The following is a 19,421-nucleotide window of genomic DNA, read 5'->3' as shown; positions in this document are numbered from 1 at the left end:
TCATCAATAAACATATACTTACCTTAAATTAGAAGTTTTGAATAATTTTAATATTTTTATTAATACGTATATACTTACATTCAAATGTTTATAATCATCAAACGATAAAATATTAGACTAAAACTGAGTAGCTCCCTCTCTTGAGGCTTGAGGAGTTCAGAAACTATAACGATATAGTTCTTATGGTAATAGTTTCTCTTTTCTATTCTATAAATTTTACATTATTATATGATATATTTATAAAGTATCTTCATATAGTATTTTGTATACTTATAGTACTTAAAGCTATTTTATTAAAAAATAAAACGTTACCTTCTTAATACATAAATAAATATGAGCAAAAATTTTAGAGATAAATATTAGTTAATTTATCATTAAAATTTTAAAATATGGTTAAAAAATCTGTATTATTATTATTCATACTTTTAGTCGATTTAAAGGAATAGTATATAAGTTTCATACTGTTGTCACGTCAACCTACTATAACCTAGAATGGCCGGTCAACGCACACGTGGATATCACGTTCAACCAACGAAGTACCTCACCGCGGTAATTGGGAATATTCCAGCAGGAATAACAGAGGCCAACGAACCAACAACAGTCGGCAACGGAGAGCACGACAAAACAACCAAGCCACTGACACGCGCGGCGGCAGATGAAAGGGCAACGATCCTGAATAAATCAGGTCAAACAAGGGGAGACACCCCAGAACTACCGGACAATAAGGAGGCCATAAATCTCGGACAAACGACCCAAATAAGTGAAAATCGATACGACAATGAGGGAAATTACAATAAAGAAAACCATTACAGCTGGCCAGGCTAAGGGCCGCGCACTGAGGGACACTAATTAATAAAAGGGGTGCCCACCCCTGCTGAGACATACACCCTCCCTAAATCCTGATTGGCCAGAACCTTCCCTATGCTTATGCATTACCCTTATCCCTATAAATACCAATGGAGAGCAAGGAGGAGTATCTTTTCGTATTCCGGAGTTCTTACTTTGTTTGATAAAATGTTTGATGTTCATAAGAAGGATCCGCGATATGTCTCGATGATGGAACGATTGCGATATAAGGAATCACAGCCATCGGTACCGGTAAGTATCTAAAAAATATTTCCTTTCCCTTTTATTTGAAAAAAAAAAAACTGAAAACTGTAATAAATTATTGAATTTAAATTTTTTTCTGTAGCAAAAAAGTAGCGCACAGACATAATCATCGGGTGAGACTACAGCAGAAACTTTTGTAAGTTAAAATATCATTTTATATTTTATTTATACAAGTATATTAAAGTATATTAAATATTAATTATTTTTTTCATAGTATGATACTCCTACATCGCCAACGTTGGCTACACAGACGCCGACAAACGTAAGTATGATTTCTTGTTTTAATTAAAAAAAAAGTTCTCTCTCTCTCTCTCTTTCTCTAACTCAAATATTAATTAAAAATATTCATTATTAAAATTTTTTTCCGGAAACAATTACTGCTCCATTGCCATCGCCAGCGAACGACAACGTGCGACAACTGCCTCGTCCTATAATAATTCCTGTCCGTAGAGATTTACCTTTCTTAATCCATATAATAGATAACCCTTCTAATTTAAGCACCCTCCCTCCTCCCCCTATTTCAGCACCTACAATAGTTATTGAAAGATATAGGACAAACGTTTAGCCTATTATAGATTTTTTTTTTAAATATTCCCGCACCCCTCTCCCCATTACGATTAAGCCCTTCAAGTGTATCATCTCCTTAACTAATATCTTCCCCTATACCAAAAAATTACATTCCTCCAATATCACCCACTCAATCCTCAACACCATCAACCCCAACAACACCTATGCCAGATTTGGACCCTTTTGCCTATGATTCGTCCACCACCACCACAACAACTGAACCATAAAAAAAAGACGTAGGAAAAAGATTAAAAGCGCACCTTGTATTTTAGATTCGGATAATAGCGATTAAGGATACGTAAAATTATTTAGGTTGCAATTTTATATTTTTATAGTTTTATTCAATTATATGTTTCATTGTGAGTAGGACTGATTAGATATTAAGTTTGTTCAATTATATTTTTATAGTTTTATTTAATTAATATTTTGTATTGTGAGTAGAACTGATTAGATATTAGCCTCAGTTTTATTCATTAGGCGAATAAAAAGTTTTTTTAAGAAGAATGATAAGCCACTGAAAATTTATTCAGTCTTATCATGTAAATTTAAAAAAATCGTGAAAAATGTGGATGGTGATGAAGAGGGAGAATGTATTGAAACATAGCATATCAATACAAAAAAATACAGACATTTTTGCAGCATCTATAGTTAAACAGTGGTTTATTGATCAAATCATGGAACCTCTTCTCACTAACATAGAGGAGTTTGAAGAGCAAGATTCTGGTTGGACTTTGCATTCAATTGTCAATATACAAATTAACATGAATGTATTTAATCCAATACGTACTGGCCGCTCGTATATACCTCTGCCAGAATTTTTGGTTAAAAAATAAGCATGCATAAATGTTAAAAATTCTGATAATCAATGCTTCAAATGGGCAATTCTATCTGCCTTACACCCTGTTGCATCAAAAAAACATCCAAATCGAGTGACAAATTATTTTCCATATGAAGATGAACTTAATATGAGTGGAATTGAATTTCCAGTTTCACTGAAAAAAATTCCAAAGTTTGAGAAGCAAAACAATGGAATTTCAGTAAATGTTTTTGGACTTGATGAGAAGAGTATTGTACCTCTCTATCTGACAACAGAGAAAAAAGAAAAGCACGTAAATCTTCTTTTACTCACTGAATTGGAGACTGACTCTTTGGGAGTCAGAAGAGAACATATCTCACTTCGTGTATATAAAAAATCTATCACGCTTAATAAGTGATAATCTTGCACGTAGAAAGAAGAAGAAGTTTATATGCGACCGATGCTTAAATGTTTTCTTTAGTGAAAAAAATTTAGCAATGCATGAAGAACACTGTAAACTCCTAAACGATTGTAAAGTTAAACTCCCTACAGAGGGCAGAGACTACGTAAAGTTTAAAAACTATGGTTTTAAAGAAAAAGTGCCATTCATGCTGATTGTGAATGTCTATTAAAATCATCTGAAAGTAAAGACGGCAGTGAGAGCAATTAAACGCCTATGCAAAAGCATAAGATTTATAGCATTGGCTATTATTTTAAGTGCGCTTACGATGATACTCTATCTGTATACAGATCTTACAGGGGTGTTGAAGCCGCTCGCTGGTTTTCTAAAGAGCTGCGAATTATTAAAATGAATGTCACCGATTTATATAAAAATGTGATACCTATGACTCCTCTCATGTCGGACAAAATAATCAGTTATAATACTGCTACTGTCTGTCATATTTGTGAAAAACCATTTTTGGACAGTAATGTAAAAGTTCAAGATCATTGTCACCTTTCAGGAAAATATCGTGGAGCTGCACATGCTGGTTGCAATCTCAATTATCAAGATTCTAGAATTATACCTGTAATATTTCACAACTTAAGTGGTTATGATGCTTATTTTATAATCTCAGACGTATCAAATCATTTTCCTGGGCAGGTCTATTTACTTCCTATAAAAAAAGAGAAGTATATTTCGTTTACGAAGAGTGTGGAGAATAGTGATATCAAAATCAAATTCATTGATTCTATTCGTTTCATGCCTTCATCGCTCGAAAAATTATCTTCATATATCGAAGAATATAAGATCGTCGATAGAGAATTTTCAAGCTTAGAAAAAGCAAAAATTAATCTGCTGACGAGAAAAGGTGTACTCCCATATGAGTACATTACTTCATGGGATAAATTGGAAACGACTTTACCTGATCTAGACAAATTTTTCAGTACACTCAATGATTCTGGAATAAGCATAGAAGACTATGAATATGCGTAAAATGTATGACATTCGTTTAACATACAGACATTGGGTGAATATTCTGATTTATACATGAAAACTGATATATTATTACTCGCAGATTTTTTTGAAAATTTTCAAGAACATAGTATAAAGGCGCATGACTTAGATCCTGAAAATTATTATACTACACCAGGATTTTCTTGGGATGCTATGCTTAAACATTCAGGTATTAGATTAAAACTATTGACAGACATTGACATGGTTTTATTCATAGAGCGAGGTATTCGAGGAGGTTTAAGTCAATGCTCACATCGATATGCGACTGCTAACAATAAATACATGCTGCAGGATTATACGACTGATAAAGAAACCAGTTTTTTATTTTACTTAGATGCCAACAATCTTTACGGTTATGGAGAATCGCAGTATCTTTTATATGATGACTTTGAGTGGATAACTAATTGCGAGAATTTCGATTTTTTCTCAGTAGCAGATAATGCTCCAAACGGTTATATTTAAGAAGTGGATTTAGAGTACCCTTATGAATTTTACGATGAGCACAATGATTTACCCTTCCGTCCAGAGCATCTAACACCTCCTGGATCTAAGCAAAAAAACTATTGGCTACACTTCAGCATAAGAAAAATTATGTCATCGATTATAAAGCTTTGAAACAAGTCATGGCCTTTGTCTGAGGAAAATACATCGAGTTTCATTTTTTTCAAATTAATGTATAATGCAGTATATGGAAAGACAATGGAAAATGTGTGGAAAAGAGTGAACGTAAAGCTTCTAACGAAATGGGATGAAAGATATGGAGTCCAGGCATATATATCATACGCAAATTTTCATAGCAGTTCTATATTTAATGAAAATTTGATTGCTATTCAGCTTCACAAGACTGATAATTAATAAACCTATTTACGTGGGCCTTGCAATCTTAGATCTTTCTAAGAGACTCATGTACGATTTTCATTAGAATTATATAAGAAAAATATATAAAGATAATTGTAAACTTCTGTACACTGACACGGACAGTTTTATATATGCTATAAAGTGCGATGATTTTTACGAAGACATGAAATCAAACATACATAGGTTTGATACATCAGATTATCCAGCTGACAATATATTTAACATGCCTCGTGTCAATAAAAAAGTTGTTGGTATTATGAAGGACCAGTGCAATGGCAAGATCCTTACTGAGTTTGTTGGCTTGAGAAGCAAAATGTATGCCACTCGGATCAATGGTCAAGATTGTGTGAAAAAAATCAAGGGAATTAAGGGTTCCGTTGTAAAAAAGAGCATTATGTAGATTGTCTTCGAAACACTTGCATCAAAAATCGAAACAGCACGTTATACGTTCACGACTGCATAATGTGGAAACCATAAGACAGAACAAAATCGCTCTAAGTCCATATGACGATAAAAGACGCATTCAAGACGTTGATATACAGACTTTAGCATGGGGTCATTATACGATGAAAGGTACCTACGTATGATTATTTATCAGATCAGTTTAATTATTTTTATTTCCTAGTATTTCTAAACGTGCATAACATTTAATTTCAGAAGCGTGAGAAGCATAGAGGAGAAAAAACGCGTACATTTTTCGGACGATGTCACAGTTTATTCGATGTATGCATGGAAATTCGCCTATCATAAGTCTCGTTGTGGAGAGTAAGAGCAAGCTGCCCGTGATCGAGAACGTTTCAAAATGAGGATTGAGAAAACACATGCAATTCTTATTCCAGTACTCTAAAGGAAATGTAAAGAAATTGGTATAAAAATAAATAAATAAGTAAGAAAATTTTTATTAATTTTTTGTTTATCCAACTATTATGATAATTATCAAAACCAAGCCATTTAACATATAACTTATTTCCACGTTTCTTTGAAACTTTTTCAACTAAATAAATATCTGGATATCTAGTCTTAAGAAGTTCTTCGTCATAAAATCCACCTGCTGATTTATCTTGATAATCCTTCAAATGGTAAGTCCGTGGAACAGTATTTGATACTTTATATACAGTAAAGATTTCAGTTGACCAGTTAGGTGTATATCCTTTTTCAAACAGTTGCTTACTTTTACTAACTCGAACTTTATCATTTACTTTGAATTTAGCTTCCTTATGTTGACATAATTTTTTTTTTGAGCAGCCAATCAAGTAAGAATTTCTTTAACATGTGTGGAATTCACATCTATAGGTTTCATACCAATTATCCGATGCTTCGATTTATTGTACTGCAAGGTTATATCTTGCATTATATTTATTCACTTATAATTACGACGCAAACTAAAACGCTTCCACATTTTACTTTTAAGAGTATGATTAAAGCGTTCACATATCGAAGCTTTCATATTGCTATAAGTCGAATACAAGTTTATTTTAAAATTTTTCATTAATTATTGTAAAATTCTTTACCACGATCTGTCTGCAAATTTCGTGGTACTCTATTGTTTACTAGAATCGACTTCATAGCTTTAGTTAGATATTTTCCACTTTTTTACTTTATTGGCACAGTACATGCGAATTTGGAAAAAATATCTATAATAGTGAGCATATACTTGAAGCCTTTACTTTCATTTGCTTATGGTATCCTTTCAACGAGATCTGCTTGCCATGTTTCATCGATATCTCTTATTTTAAATGAGCGACGAGGATAGTTACGCCTTGCAGGCTTATGGATTTATTCCACTAACGATTCTTTCATTTTTATTTACATAAAATGTGCACGAGTAGTAGTAGTGGTAGTAGTAGATGAGTTTTCATTGATAAAAAATTCAATCACTGTTATTTTATCATATAACTCGATGATTTTTTTTATTTCAGATACATCATTCCCAATTGTATCTAACTTTTTATCGTTTAAAATTTGATTAAAATCATGAATAATTTTTTCAGATTCCAGTTTAACATTTTCTTTCATGACTTTTAACGTTATCACATCGTTTGCTTCCGTAGCATCAGCAACGTTACACAATTTATGATTTTCCAAATCAAATTGTCCATCTGCAGTAAGCTTGAAACCCTGACCTGGTGGACCGCGAACTGTGTCAGTATGGATCAGTTATCGTCATATTAATAAATATATTCAGCTTCACGGAGTTCTTCGATAATGGATTGTATTTCATTTATATGACTCTGATTTCTAGCTGCTGTTTCAGCAGTAAGCAATCTTAAACAATCAACAAGCTCATTTGGATCTTCCCAATAAATGTAGTCCATATATGCGTTTTTACGAGCAACTTTATACGATATAAATGATAAGCCTTTACCTATTTTAAGCTTGGCTTCCTTCATAGACTTGCTTATGTAATTAGTATACTTTTTACTGTCTTGCACACGGATAGCTTCATGTGGAAGATAATATTTTCTATGTGCGTTGGTATCATTTAAAATTTCATCATAATCTTTCATATCCTCAGCCGTAATTAAACTTTGATCAGGATTTTTTATGAACAACAATTGAATGAGACCAGGCCTCTTTTTATACTGTTTTTGACCAATTGTAATGAAATTATCATCAAAATCTATGAAACTATTATTATCGCTCGCATTACGAGCCTTCTCTACTTCTCGCAGCACAGCAATCTGTTGATTAAAATCAGCCATCTTGTCACTTTCAAGTCTCACATTTGAATACAAAACTTATTCCGTCCATTGCATATTTATTATAAATCTTTGATATGACATGTCTGTATTCACATGATCATTATATATATATATATGTTTCAAATTCATATCGTCTTGTCGAAAAAGTATTATTAAATTAATGTTATCACGAACTAAATGTTTTGGTACTTGTGCATACGATTGACATAAGTAGAAACAGTCAATATTTGTATGTCTGCCCATGCAGTAGAACGCTTTGACATTATCTTGTTTTTCACATGCAATATCGTCAAAGACAAATATAGAATTAGCTCGAGCTTCATCACATGATACAACAAGGTCGTGCTCACCAAAAGGTAAGTATTGTATACCTTCTAGTGGTTCAATAAGCTTTACGAGAAATTTATATTTTGACTGATTTAGAAGCTTTGAATATACGTATATATTTTCAAATTTGTGACCATTCGGGTGTATTGTGAGAGATAATAAAGCATTCGTTTTTTCACAATTAGATGGTCCGCAAAAAGCAGCTCGAATGCTATCCGGAAGTAACTTTCCATGTCGTTTATAACGTTTAGGATTTGATCACCGGTAATTTTAGTGATTGTTCTTGCAGAGCAATCTTGTTTTAAAGATCAATTCCAACTGACTGAATATAAGTATAAAAGCATGCATTTATAGTTTTTACGTCAGTTTACAAAAAACTTTCCGAGAGTGATGATCACCCATAACGGATTGGGTCTTGTAAATAACTTAATAAATAACCTACCTATAGAATTACATTTACCTGGTTATTAGTACTGTGGTCCAGGTACATAAGTGTCTAAGAGGTTAGCACGTGGAGATCGTGGAATAAATCCTCTAGACGCTGCATGTAAAGAACATGATATAGCTTACTCAGAGAATCCTAACAATATTCAGGCAAGAAACGTTGCTGATAGAGTTTTAGCCGAAAAATCGTGGCAACGAGTGACCTCTAGTAACGCTAATTTACGGAAAAAGGCAGCTAGCTGCTTTTGCTGTTTCAAACATCATGAAAGTAAAATCAAAGTTAGGTATGGGACTCAGTGGAAAGAGAAGAAGATGCAAAAGAAAAGAAAATTGTTAGCATTGAAAAATGTGATCAAGTCTACGGCAAAATCATTCATTCCTAGCAATGATTCACGTAGTTCAATCAAATCAGCTTTAATAGTAGCGCGTAAACATATAAAAAATGCAGGTGGAAAACAAAATCAACATTCCACGTGTACTTCCTGTGCCTAAGGTAGGTGGTTTTCTTCCAGATCTAATTCCTATTTTTGCTGGTTTGAGTGCTGTAGGTTCACTTGCTGAAGGAGCTGCAGGTATCACTCAAGCTATTAATAGGGCAAATGCTACTAAGCATCAAATTGAAGAACAAAAACGACATAATAAAAAAATAGAAATGTTAGCACTCGGAAAGGGACTTTACTTCAAACCTCATGAAACAAGTTATAGCATTTGTTTGAAACAACGTAAGCGGAAACGTATGCAACGAAAACGTTCGCAAAGAAAAAAAAACGTCGTTGGCGTAATACGTTTACCACATCGTCCATTGACTGACTATGATTTACTGAAATACGTGCGCTTATTGATAATTCCAAATCGAGGTCATTAAAAGTCATTACCGAGAAACTGCAATTATAAATATGGATGATAAAAAGGAGCTGGTACTCACTGGGTAGCTTATCGTAAAAATGGCAATAATGTTTTCTACTTCAACAGTTTTGGTGACTTACAACCACCTGAAGATCTTATGAAATACTTGAAAATTGATGAAGTTAAAAATAATTATAAAAGATATCAAGAATTTGATACTTTTGTTTATAGTCACCTCTGCCTAAAATTTTTATGCAATCAACTTGGTGACACAGACAATTTTCGTCTATATAACAAGTGATTAGATCGATAAACTATCAGTATCTTACTTACATTCAAAATGATTGAATCGCTAACTTTGAGCCTGTCAGGCACTTCGTCTGTTCTGGAAACTCAATACTTTACACCAATTGAACTCGATTCAGATAAAAGGTACGTTCTCGGATTGATTGAATTACTATCTTCCAACTACATACCTAATGTGGACTTCAAAAGCAATAAATTTTATGTTGGACAAGAAATCATTGAATTACCAACTTGTAGCTATGAAATAGAAGATATTGTACGTACTCTGCAGGAAATTCTCAGCCTAAAAAATATCACGCTAATTATTAAACCTAATAATAATACACTGAGAAGTGTCATTACATGTAGCCATGAAGTAGACTTTGACCCCAAAGACTCGATAGCTCGACTACTAGGTTTCACTCCACGACTGTTGAAACCCTATATAACTCACAACTCTGACTTGCCTGTAGCCATTCTAAAAGTGAATGCCCTACGAGTAGAGTGTAATATCACATCTGGAGCATACATTAATCAAAATCAAGTTCATACCATTCACGAGTTTTTCCCTGCAGTTCCACCAGGTTACAAAATAATTGAAGTTCCAAAACGAATTATATATTTACCGATAACAGTTAAAATTATTGATCACTTACAATTGCGGATCGTAGATCAAGATGGTGATTTGGTAAATCTACGTGGAGAAGTTATAACAATTCGTCTACATTTGACGAATGTTTAATAATGGTAATCGTTTTCAATACCAAGCCTAAAAAAATTATATTAATAATCCAGTATGTCGTCAGAAAGTCAGTTGACAACGAATCGTCAAACAGTTAACACGTCAGAACATTCAGTTTCTACGGAGTCTAGGTCTCAAGGTAAAAAGAGGAAACGGTTTCAGAAAAGTAAAAAGGAGCAAAAAATAAATTGTGTTTTTATTTGCTGCTGTATACCTGAAAAAATGGAGGGAGTCCTTGATATACAATCACCAATTATTTTTGATGCGTCTGTTGCTCATTATGAGATTCATGCACATCAACCATATACATCAGCATCGTTCAATAATAGTGATGAAATTCGTATTTCTATTCAATATCAAGATTTATGATTGCTACCTTCCAAAAGTTTTATATTTGTGATAAATTAACAAAACCAGATGGTTCTGCGCTGCAACATACCAATTTTGTGAACAATGCTATATGCCATCTGTTCGAGGAAATGCGATATGAAATAAATGCGATTGAAATTGATCGATGTAAAAATGTCGGCCTAACTAGTACAATGCAAGGTTATGTTTCCTTCGGACCAAGTCAGAGTAAATATAATGAGAATTCTGGATGGACTAATGTTTCAAAAGAAGGGGTAATAACTGATAACAATAGAAATTTTGACATCACTATACCTCTATCAAAAAATTATTGTGAATGCTAAACATAAACTTATTCTCACAAGATCAAGGAGTGATATGAATGCAGGAGGCAATAATGGTTGAAAATAGAGCTACGTATGATGATTTTAAATTAACCATATCTCGCATAGAGTGGCTTATGCCTTATGTAGTTTTATCAGACAAAAGGAAAATACAACTTTATAACTACATTTAAAAAGATGTACCCATTGCTATGAGTTTTCGGTCTTGGGAATTGTATGAATATCCAGTACTTCCACGTACTTACTCAGCATGTATGGACCGTTAAAACATCAAACCAGCTGGAAAAACGACGCTTTATTATCCTAGCATTTCAAACTGCTAGAAAAGTACATAATAGTAAAAATTGTAGCCATTTCGACCATTGTAAGATTAGCAATGTAAAACTTTTTCTTAACTCGCAGAATTATCCATACAATAATCTTAATCTTGATATTGATAATAATCAATTTGCAATGTTGTATGATATGTATGCACAATTTCAAAGTCCTTATTATCATGAAAATATGAATCCTCTTTTAAGCAAGGAAGAATTCATCACATATGCACCGCTTACAGTTATTGACTGTTCCAAGCAGAATAAATCATTGAAACAAGTAGCTGTGGATGTACGTCTCGAGTTTGAAACGAAAGAAAATATACCTGCTGATACAACAGCATATTGTTTAATTATTTATGATCGCATTGTCAAGTATAATCCTATAAGTGGAGATGTTAAAAAAATTATTTAATTTAAAAAATGTTCCCCCACCACCACCTTTTCTCTATATAAAGCTATACGAATAACCATAAGATCTTAGTGTGGTTACGACTTTCTCCAAAATGAGTCAAAATAAAGTTTCATATACATACACCTCTCACTGAAAAAAAACACAGCCATTTTAACTGAACTCGCACCAGTAATCCGTCATTGTACGAAGACTCGCCAAGCTTATCGTAGAGTTCAGCAGTTTTAAAGAATCAGTTCGGTCGTTTTTGCTGATGTCCCGCGTAAGCGACCAATTTTACGCGTTGCGACTCGCCAAAACTACCAGTGGCACACCATTGTTCTTACTGAACAGTCGTTACGGTGGCAGAACGGTTAAAACTACCGGACTTTACAGCAGAGACGACTGTGTTTTTTTTTCAGTGCTGGTTGAAGATAAGAACGCTAGAAAAGTACAAGATGGCAAACAATGTAATACATATCAAGGTAAGCCTTGCTGCTGATAAAAGCAAAGAATAGAAAAATTATTTCAGCAAGTATTCCAGCAACACGAATTCCATGCCAGAACAGCAAGGTTACAAGAAGTTCTGAGATAATATAATACATATTGTTAAAAATAATGTTTGTATTAAGTTATAATTTTTTAATAAACAAAAAGTAATCTTATAATTTTCTTACATTTATTTATTATTTCTTTCTGTCATCTCTTCCGAATTCTTATAAGTTGGATAAGTCTTAATTCTACATTGATATAGAAAAAGAAAGAAAAAATTCATGTATTTATTTAAACTCTTTCTATACGTATACTTTAACAAATAATAAATGATCCATAAAGTAATAAATTATAATACTCGAATCAAATCGGTAAGAAATTAGAATGCAGGCTGCCGCGTGGGACGTCGGTAAAACATATACACATAAGAACAAATGTTTGAATTCCATACATGCATCGAATTTAAATTCCGGCAGCCTGCGTCGGACGTCGGTATGACAGATTTACCTGTTATCGACTGTCGGTATTTGGTACAGCCGTAGCCGCAGAGCCCCTACTACTAGCTAGACTCACTTCATTCGCGGAACATATAGTAGCGAGCGATCAAATGTTTAACATAAGGCAGTTATTCGAGAAAAAGTGGAAATTTTGCTAAGCCATACACCAGCTATTTATAGATTTTAAAAAAGCGTACGACTCTATTAAGCGTAGCAAAATGTATCAAATTCTAGTACTTTTCGGTGTACCAAAAAAACTCGTGAGATTAATTCAAATATCAAACAATAGTGATAGGACGCAAACGTGGGAGGATAACCCCTGGTTTCCCAGAAAAAAGAAAAACAAACTAATACTGTGTAGACATTTGGCGACGTTTCGTCCCGGGTGGGGACCTCTTCAAGCCTTTATTAAGAATTTTTCACATAGTTTCAACTTTGAAAATGTCAAAATTTTAGATAAAGAACTTAATTAGGAAACAATATCATAGATTAAATAAATATTTAAATACATCAAATTCCTTTAGTGTGTAGTTTTTCTCTTTTTGAAATTTCGTCGCCAAATGTTTACACAGTATTAGTTTTTTTTTCTACCAGGGGTTATCCTCCCACATTTGCGTCCTATCACTATTATTTTATAATATGGAGAGGAGTTCCAATATCTATTAATACAAATATGTTTAAACGGAAGCAAGGGAAATGTCCGAGTCGGCGGTAATGTATCAGAACCCTTCGCGATACGCGATGGTTTAAAACAAGGAGATGGGCTCTCTACGTTGCTGTTCAACTTAACGTTAGAGTATGTCGTTAGAAAAATGCAGGTTAGCCAACTGGGCGCAACGCTTAATGGAACTATGCAGATACTAGGCTACGCAGATGATCAAAAATAAAGTACATAATTATGGATAAACTAGGCATCTGCAGAGGGGAGGGAGATCTCAGAGTTGGGAATTTTACTTTTGAAAAGGTTAGCGAATTCAGGTATCTGGGTACGATTATAAATGATAGAAACGAGATTAATGTCGAAATAAATAAGAGACTCTATTCGGGTAATGCTTGCTTCAACGCCATGAGTAATTTACTTAAGTCGAGACTGTTATCTAAAAACGTTAAAATAAGAATATACAGGACTATAATACTGCCGGTGGTTCTGTTCGGGTGCGAAACGTGGGCTCTCACTAAGCAGGCGGACAACCGTTTTAGGGTATTTGAAAATAAAGTCTTGCGAAAAATATACGGGCCGAAGAAAGATGTGGAAACCAGGGAATGGAGGAGACTACACAATGATGAGTTACACAATCTGTACGCGTCACAAAATATTAACAGAATAATAAAATCACGCAGATTGGGGTAGGCATGGCACGTAGCAAGAATGGGAGACGACCGTACGGCAGCGCGTGTCATGAAGCGCAGGCCGAAGGTAACGCGATCTCTAGGTAGACCTAGACGCAGAGTAGAAATAGGACGGGTGGGTGTTGATCGAAAGGGTGCATCTTGGGTGGGGTTGACACAATATAGGGCAGCGTGGAAGGCTTGCGTAGATAAGGCAATGAACTTACGAGTTCCAAATGCCACTTAAAAAAAAGATGATGTGGTAGAATTCAATCAAGAAATAATGCTAAACAATAACACAGGTCAACAATAGATACAATATTGTTCAAATATACAGCATATTAATGATTTTTAAAATACTTTTAATCTTAATTATTTTACTAAAGGAGTAGCCGTCACGATATCAAATCATATAATTTTCATTAAAAAATTTAAACCTTATTATTTCAAATACCATAGGGTCCTCATAACCTCATAAAATCATGAATTTTCTCAAAAAATTCCGAACTTTAGTTAGGGAGTTAGAAGGTTTAACAAAAATAGTAATTTTCAGTTATACAGGGTATAGTATTATTTATAGGTGTGACGGAGCATATGACAAATCTCAACGCCGGCGTTGGTCTATATAAACTACGAAAGTTAACATTGACTATGTCTGGTTATTGCCAGCACCTGATGGTGTTCAGCAGTACTGGTCCGTGGATATCGAGTCTGAGTGAACATATGCGTATCCAAAACCCTACTAGACGGATTTGTCGACGTTGCACTATGGCTTAGATCGAATTTTTTGGTTCAAAATCTAATATCTCCGCAACAAATCGATATATCGATCCAACTTGCTGATCGATCCAACTTGCTGTATTCTTAAAGTTCAGGTCATAAGAGTTAAAGGAAAATTATTGAGAATGTCATCATCCACTATTTTAGGGGTGATAAAAAAGGATAAAGTAGTACACCTTTCTAAAATCGATTCTTTTTGTTTCTTATTTATAGTCTATCCCAAAGAAATATAGAGATATTGATACAATTCTCTTTTTCAATACTCGCCCTAACAACATAGATAAAGGAAACCTTATAATTAAGCCATCAACTTCTTTGTTAGAAACGCAAATAAGGGGTATGTTGCTGAAAAATCGAAAAATTGCCAAAAAATATTAAAAAGGGCTTTTCTGGTTGCTCAAAATGAATATGACATCCACTTAGTCATTACTTCCTGATAAGAAATGAGGTAAAGCAGACGATTATTATTATTAGAAGAATGTGGATTTATTGATTAGAATAATAATAATCTACTTTCTTGTATTTTATATTTATCGGCTAATAACTCTATATACTTCGTTTGGCTTAAAGTGATTTTATTTTCTAGATAATTGTAATTTATATTAATTCCAAGATACTTTTTGATTTCTCCTAAATCTTTCATTTTAAATTTATCTGACAAGAGTTTCTTAATACTACGAATTTTTCCTTTACTTAAATACAAATTAACAAGTCATCTACATAAATTAAAATATAAATTTCATCATTCTCTTTTCTTTTTTTATATAGACAGAGATCTACGTTGCTTCTCTTAAATCCTAATTTTGTAATACACTTGTCAAAACACTCATACCAATCTCTAGGACTTTCTCTCAATCCATACAATGCTTTTGATAATTTGTATACTTTATTTATTTCGTTTTTGTAACCTTTTGGTTGATGAACATATACCTCTGAGTTTATTTTGCTACTTAAGAAAGCGGTTTTTACATCCATTTGTTCAATTTTTAAATAATTTTGATAACAATATGAAAACAATATATGTCATCAATTACATTAGTTTGTTGAAATTCTCGTACAACTAACATAGCCTTATATCTATCATCTGACTTTCTCGTATAAACCCATTTAACATCCAGTATCTTTTTATTTTTTTAAATAAATAAGGTAAACAACTGTGAGATAGTCAACCCTTGTATAAAATAAAAACTCCAACAAACAGATATTCCACTGACGACGTTTCGTTGGTGTGATTTCCAACCTCTTCAGATCAATTTTTACAAATGTCACATATTAAATTACAATATTAAGAGGAAACATTCCTCGAGTCAATCACAGTCGTTAGCTATACATTTGTACTATGTATTAAACACCTCTCCTCACCTTTCCTCTACTTTTTATTTTTTATTCTATCTACTAGCCAAGTTTTATTTTTATTTATGCTATCTATTTCTAGATCCATGGCTTTCTCCCAATTTTTTCTATCACTACTATTTAACGCCTCCTCAAAAGTACAAGGTGTATCAATTCTAAAGTTATTAACACAAACATTATAATTTTCCTTTTCTGGGTATTTTATCGGACTTTTCTTATTACGTGTAGACTTACGAGGAGTTTGTGTCTTTAAGTTAATATTCTCGTTTTTCTCTACTGTATCTGGTGCTTTTTCATTCTCATCTGCACTCAAAAACATTATCGTCGAGGTCACTGTCAAAATCAGTTTCCTTTCCTCTACTTGACTCGAGAGTCGAAGTAGAAGGAATCAAGTTCGCTATCATCAAAACCTATACATTTTTTATGTTTTTCAACGACATAAACGTATCTCGCAACTATTATTCGATTATTTACAAGAACTCTATAGCCGACATCGCTATAACCTAGTAATACTTCCATATCTGCCTTTTTATCCCATTTGGAGAATCTTTTTTCTGGTCTCCGTACAAAAACTCTACTCCCGTATAATTTTAGATTTTTAACATTTGGCTTATTTTTAAAGAATATTTCATATGGAGTTTTCGTTTCAACAGTGTTTGCCAGTGTACGATTTTTCAAATATGTTGCTGCGTATATTATTTCAGGCGAAAATCTTGTATGTACATTTGCTTCAGCTAGTAAACAACGCGCCATGTTCATTATCGTTCTATTAAATTGTTCTGCTGTACCATTCAACTCGTGTACATACGCTGGAAAATTATTTTATTCAGATATTCTTTTCCATTGTTGCGTCGAATTATTTTTACTTTCTTTCCAGTTAAATTTTCTGACTCATTAACGAATCTAACCATACAATCAAATACTTCATCTGAAGAATGGAAAACGGGAGTGATAACCTCGCTCTTCAAGAAAGGGAAAAATTAGAAAGCAAAGAACTACAGAGGGATAACTCTCATAGACACGGGGTATAAATTATACGCAGAAATAATAAGGGAAAAGATATGAGAGCCGCGTTTGACAAGATAAACAGAAGAGAGGTTTGGGAAATGATGGAAAAATCAGGGATATGAGGCAGAATAAGGAATAGGCTAAAGGAACTGTACAGAGGGACAAGGAGCGAAGTCAGAATAATAGAGGAAAATATAGGAGGGTTTGAGCTACACAAAGGGGTTAGACAAGGGTGCCCGCTAAGCCCGACTCTCTTGAATGTAGCAATGGCGGACACAGAAAAAGAATTGAGTAAAGTACAAGAAGAAGGGATAGTCTTAGGAAAAAAAAAATTCTGGTCTATTTCATATGTGGATGACGTCGTAGTGATGGTGGCAAACAACGCGACAGAGTTAGAGCAGATGCTAAAGAAATTCAAAAGGATAATAGAAAGGAAAGGGCTAGAACTAAACACGGAAAAATTAAAGATAATGGTATTCAAAAACGGGGGAAGGAGAAAAAGGAAGGACAGTTCTGGGAAAAGAAGGAGATAGAGGTAGTGAAAAATTTCGAATACCTAGGATACACGTTAAAGGAAAACGGGAAGAAAGAGGCACAAATTCAGAAATTAAAGGAAAAAGCTGACACGGTAATGAGCTCTATGTGGGGATTAGGAAAAGAACTCTTCAGGAATAATTGGAAATTAAGAATGAGGTTATTTGACACAATGGTAGAAAGTGTAATGGAATGTGGAGCAGAGGTGTGGGGATGGAAGGGTAAAAATGAATTGGAGAAGGTACAAAGAAAATATATGAAATGGATAATGAAATTGGACAGAACCACGCCGGATCATGTACTACACTAGAGACTAAGAAGCACAAGCTAGAAACAAGGATGAGGAGAAGAGCAATAAAATACGAGATAAGCTAAGTAAGGCAAAAGAAGGTACTTTGTGGAGGGAATGTTGGAGAACACTAGAAAAAGAAAAGGAAAAAAAGAGTGGAAGAGAAAAAAGGCGAAGTCATAGAGAAGATGAGCTAAACAAAAAAGGCTGGGCACTATCTGAATACCACAGAAGACTGAGACTCATATTCATATTTTGCACGGCATTTTTTACACAAATCTCACTTTCAAAATTTTCCCCTTTTTTATGTCAGCATATTTTAATTTACCTTTTATTTTGAGCACTCTATTTTCTGTGTACGCTACAGCTGTAACCTGATTACTGTTATTAATAATCTTAGAAAAATTTCCTTTTATAACAATAGTATGATTATCAGTTAGTTTAGCAAAACTTAGTAAATTTGATTTCATTTCTTTAACGTAGAATACGTTACATATATTTACTTTATTTCTTGTTCCAAAAACATCAAAATCAACTGAAACATTTTCCATTTTTGTTGCTTTTAACGGACTATTATCACCTAAGTGAATATTTACCGGTTTCTTTAATTCTACACATTTTTCAAAATAACTCATCATTTATAATATGGTCCGTATAACCACTATCAAGCAACCATTCAATTTCGTTAACTAACTTGTTTTTACCTATATTTTGCGCTGCGTACGCTATAGCTTCCCACACGCTCGTACCTGATTCCATTTGCTGCCCTGCGCTGGCTCCTTGCTGCTGCTGCTGTGGCTGCGGAAGTTTCCACGTCCTCTGGTGTAGCTTCCTCTTCCTCCTCTGTCGCGGCTGTGACCACGTGTCGAGCCTCGCGATGTTCCGTCGTTGTGTCCCACTTGTCTGCCATCTTGGCACTCTCTGGCAAAATGCCCTGCTTTACCACACTTAAAGCAGTTTTCCTTTTGGTTTCTATTTGCAGAAACATTTGTTCTTCTATAATCATGATCGTTATTATTTTACATTTCAGCAATTTGAATCTTATTCTTCACATAAGCTACTGTTAGATCTTCTTCCATTAATGCATCAATCAAGTCACCAATATAACTAAATTGATTTGGCAACGTGTTCAGCATATAGTTTAATTTTTCTTTCTCGCTGATTTTTGGAATCTTGATTTTCAGTTTTTATAACGTTTTTTGTTTCCGGCCTTTTTTTTTTGTTACCCATAAATTCAAGTGCTCTATGCTAGCACTAGACCACGTGTTTCAAATATAAAATTTAATCTGCTTGCATCAGTTCTTTTCTACAACTTTTACAGAAAACTTTTCTTGTAATTATTAAATTAATACTTCTAGCATCTACTTCTGCTTATATTTTTCTTCCGTAAGTAAATCTTCACTTATATTTTTCACTTGAAAACTTTTATCTCACCACATGGCTTTTAAACTCACTTTTATTATCTCTACATGACTCGTGAAAACAAAGAAAATGAAACTTGGTGGGTTAAAATCCACTGATAGAAGCTAATATACAGGTGCATACGAACGAACACACATATATCCGTACGGACATTTTCCAAAAACACTATTTTTCGACTAAAAATGCA

This window comes from Nasonia vitripennis (genome assembly GCF_009193385.2).
Source record: "Nasonia vitripennis strain AsymCx chromosome 1 unlocalized genomic scaffold, Nvit_psr_1.1 chr1_random0002, whole genome shotgun sequence".
Classification (NCBI taxonomy): domain Eukaryota; kingdom Metazoa; phylum Arthropoda; class Insecta; order Hymenoptera; family Pteromalidae; genus Nasonia; species Nasonia vitripennis.
The sequence above is the reverse complement of the archived record's forward strand: the minus strand, read 5'-3'. Positions refer to the sequence as shown.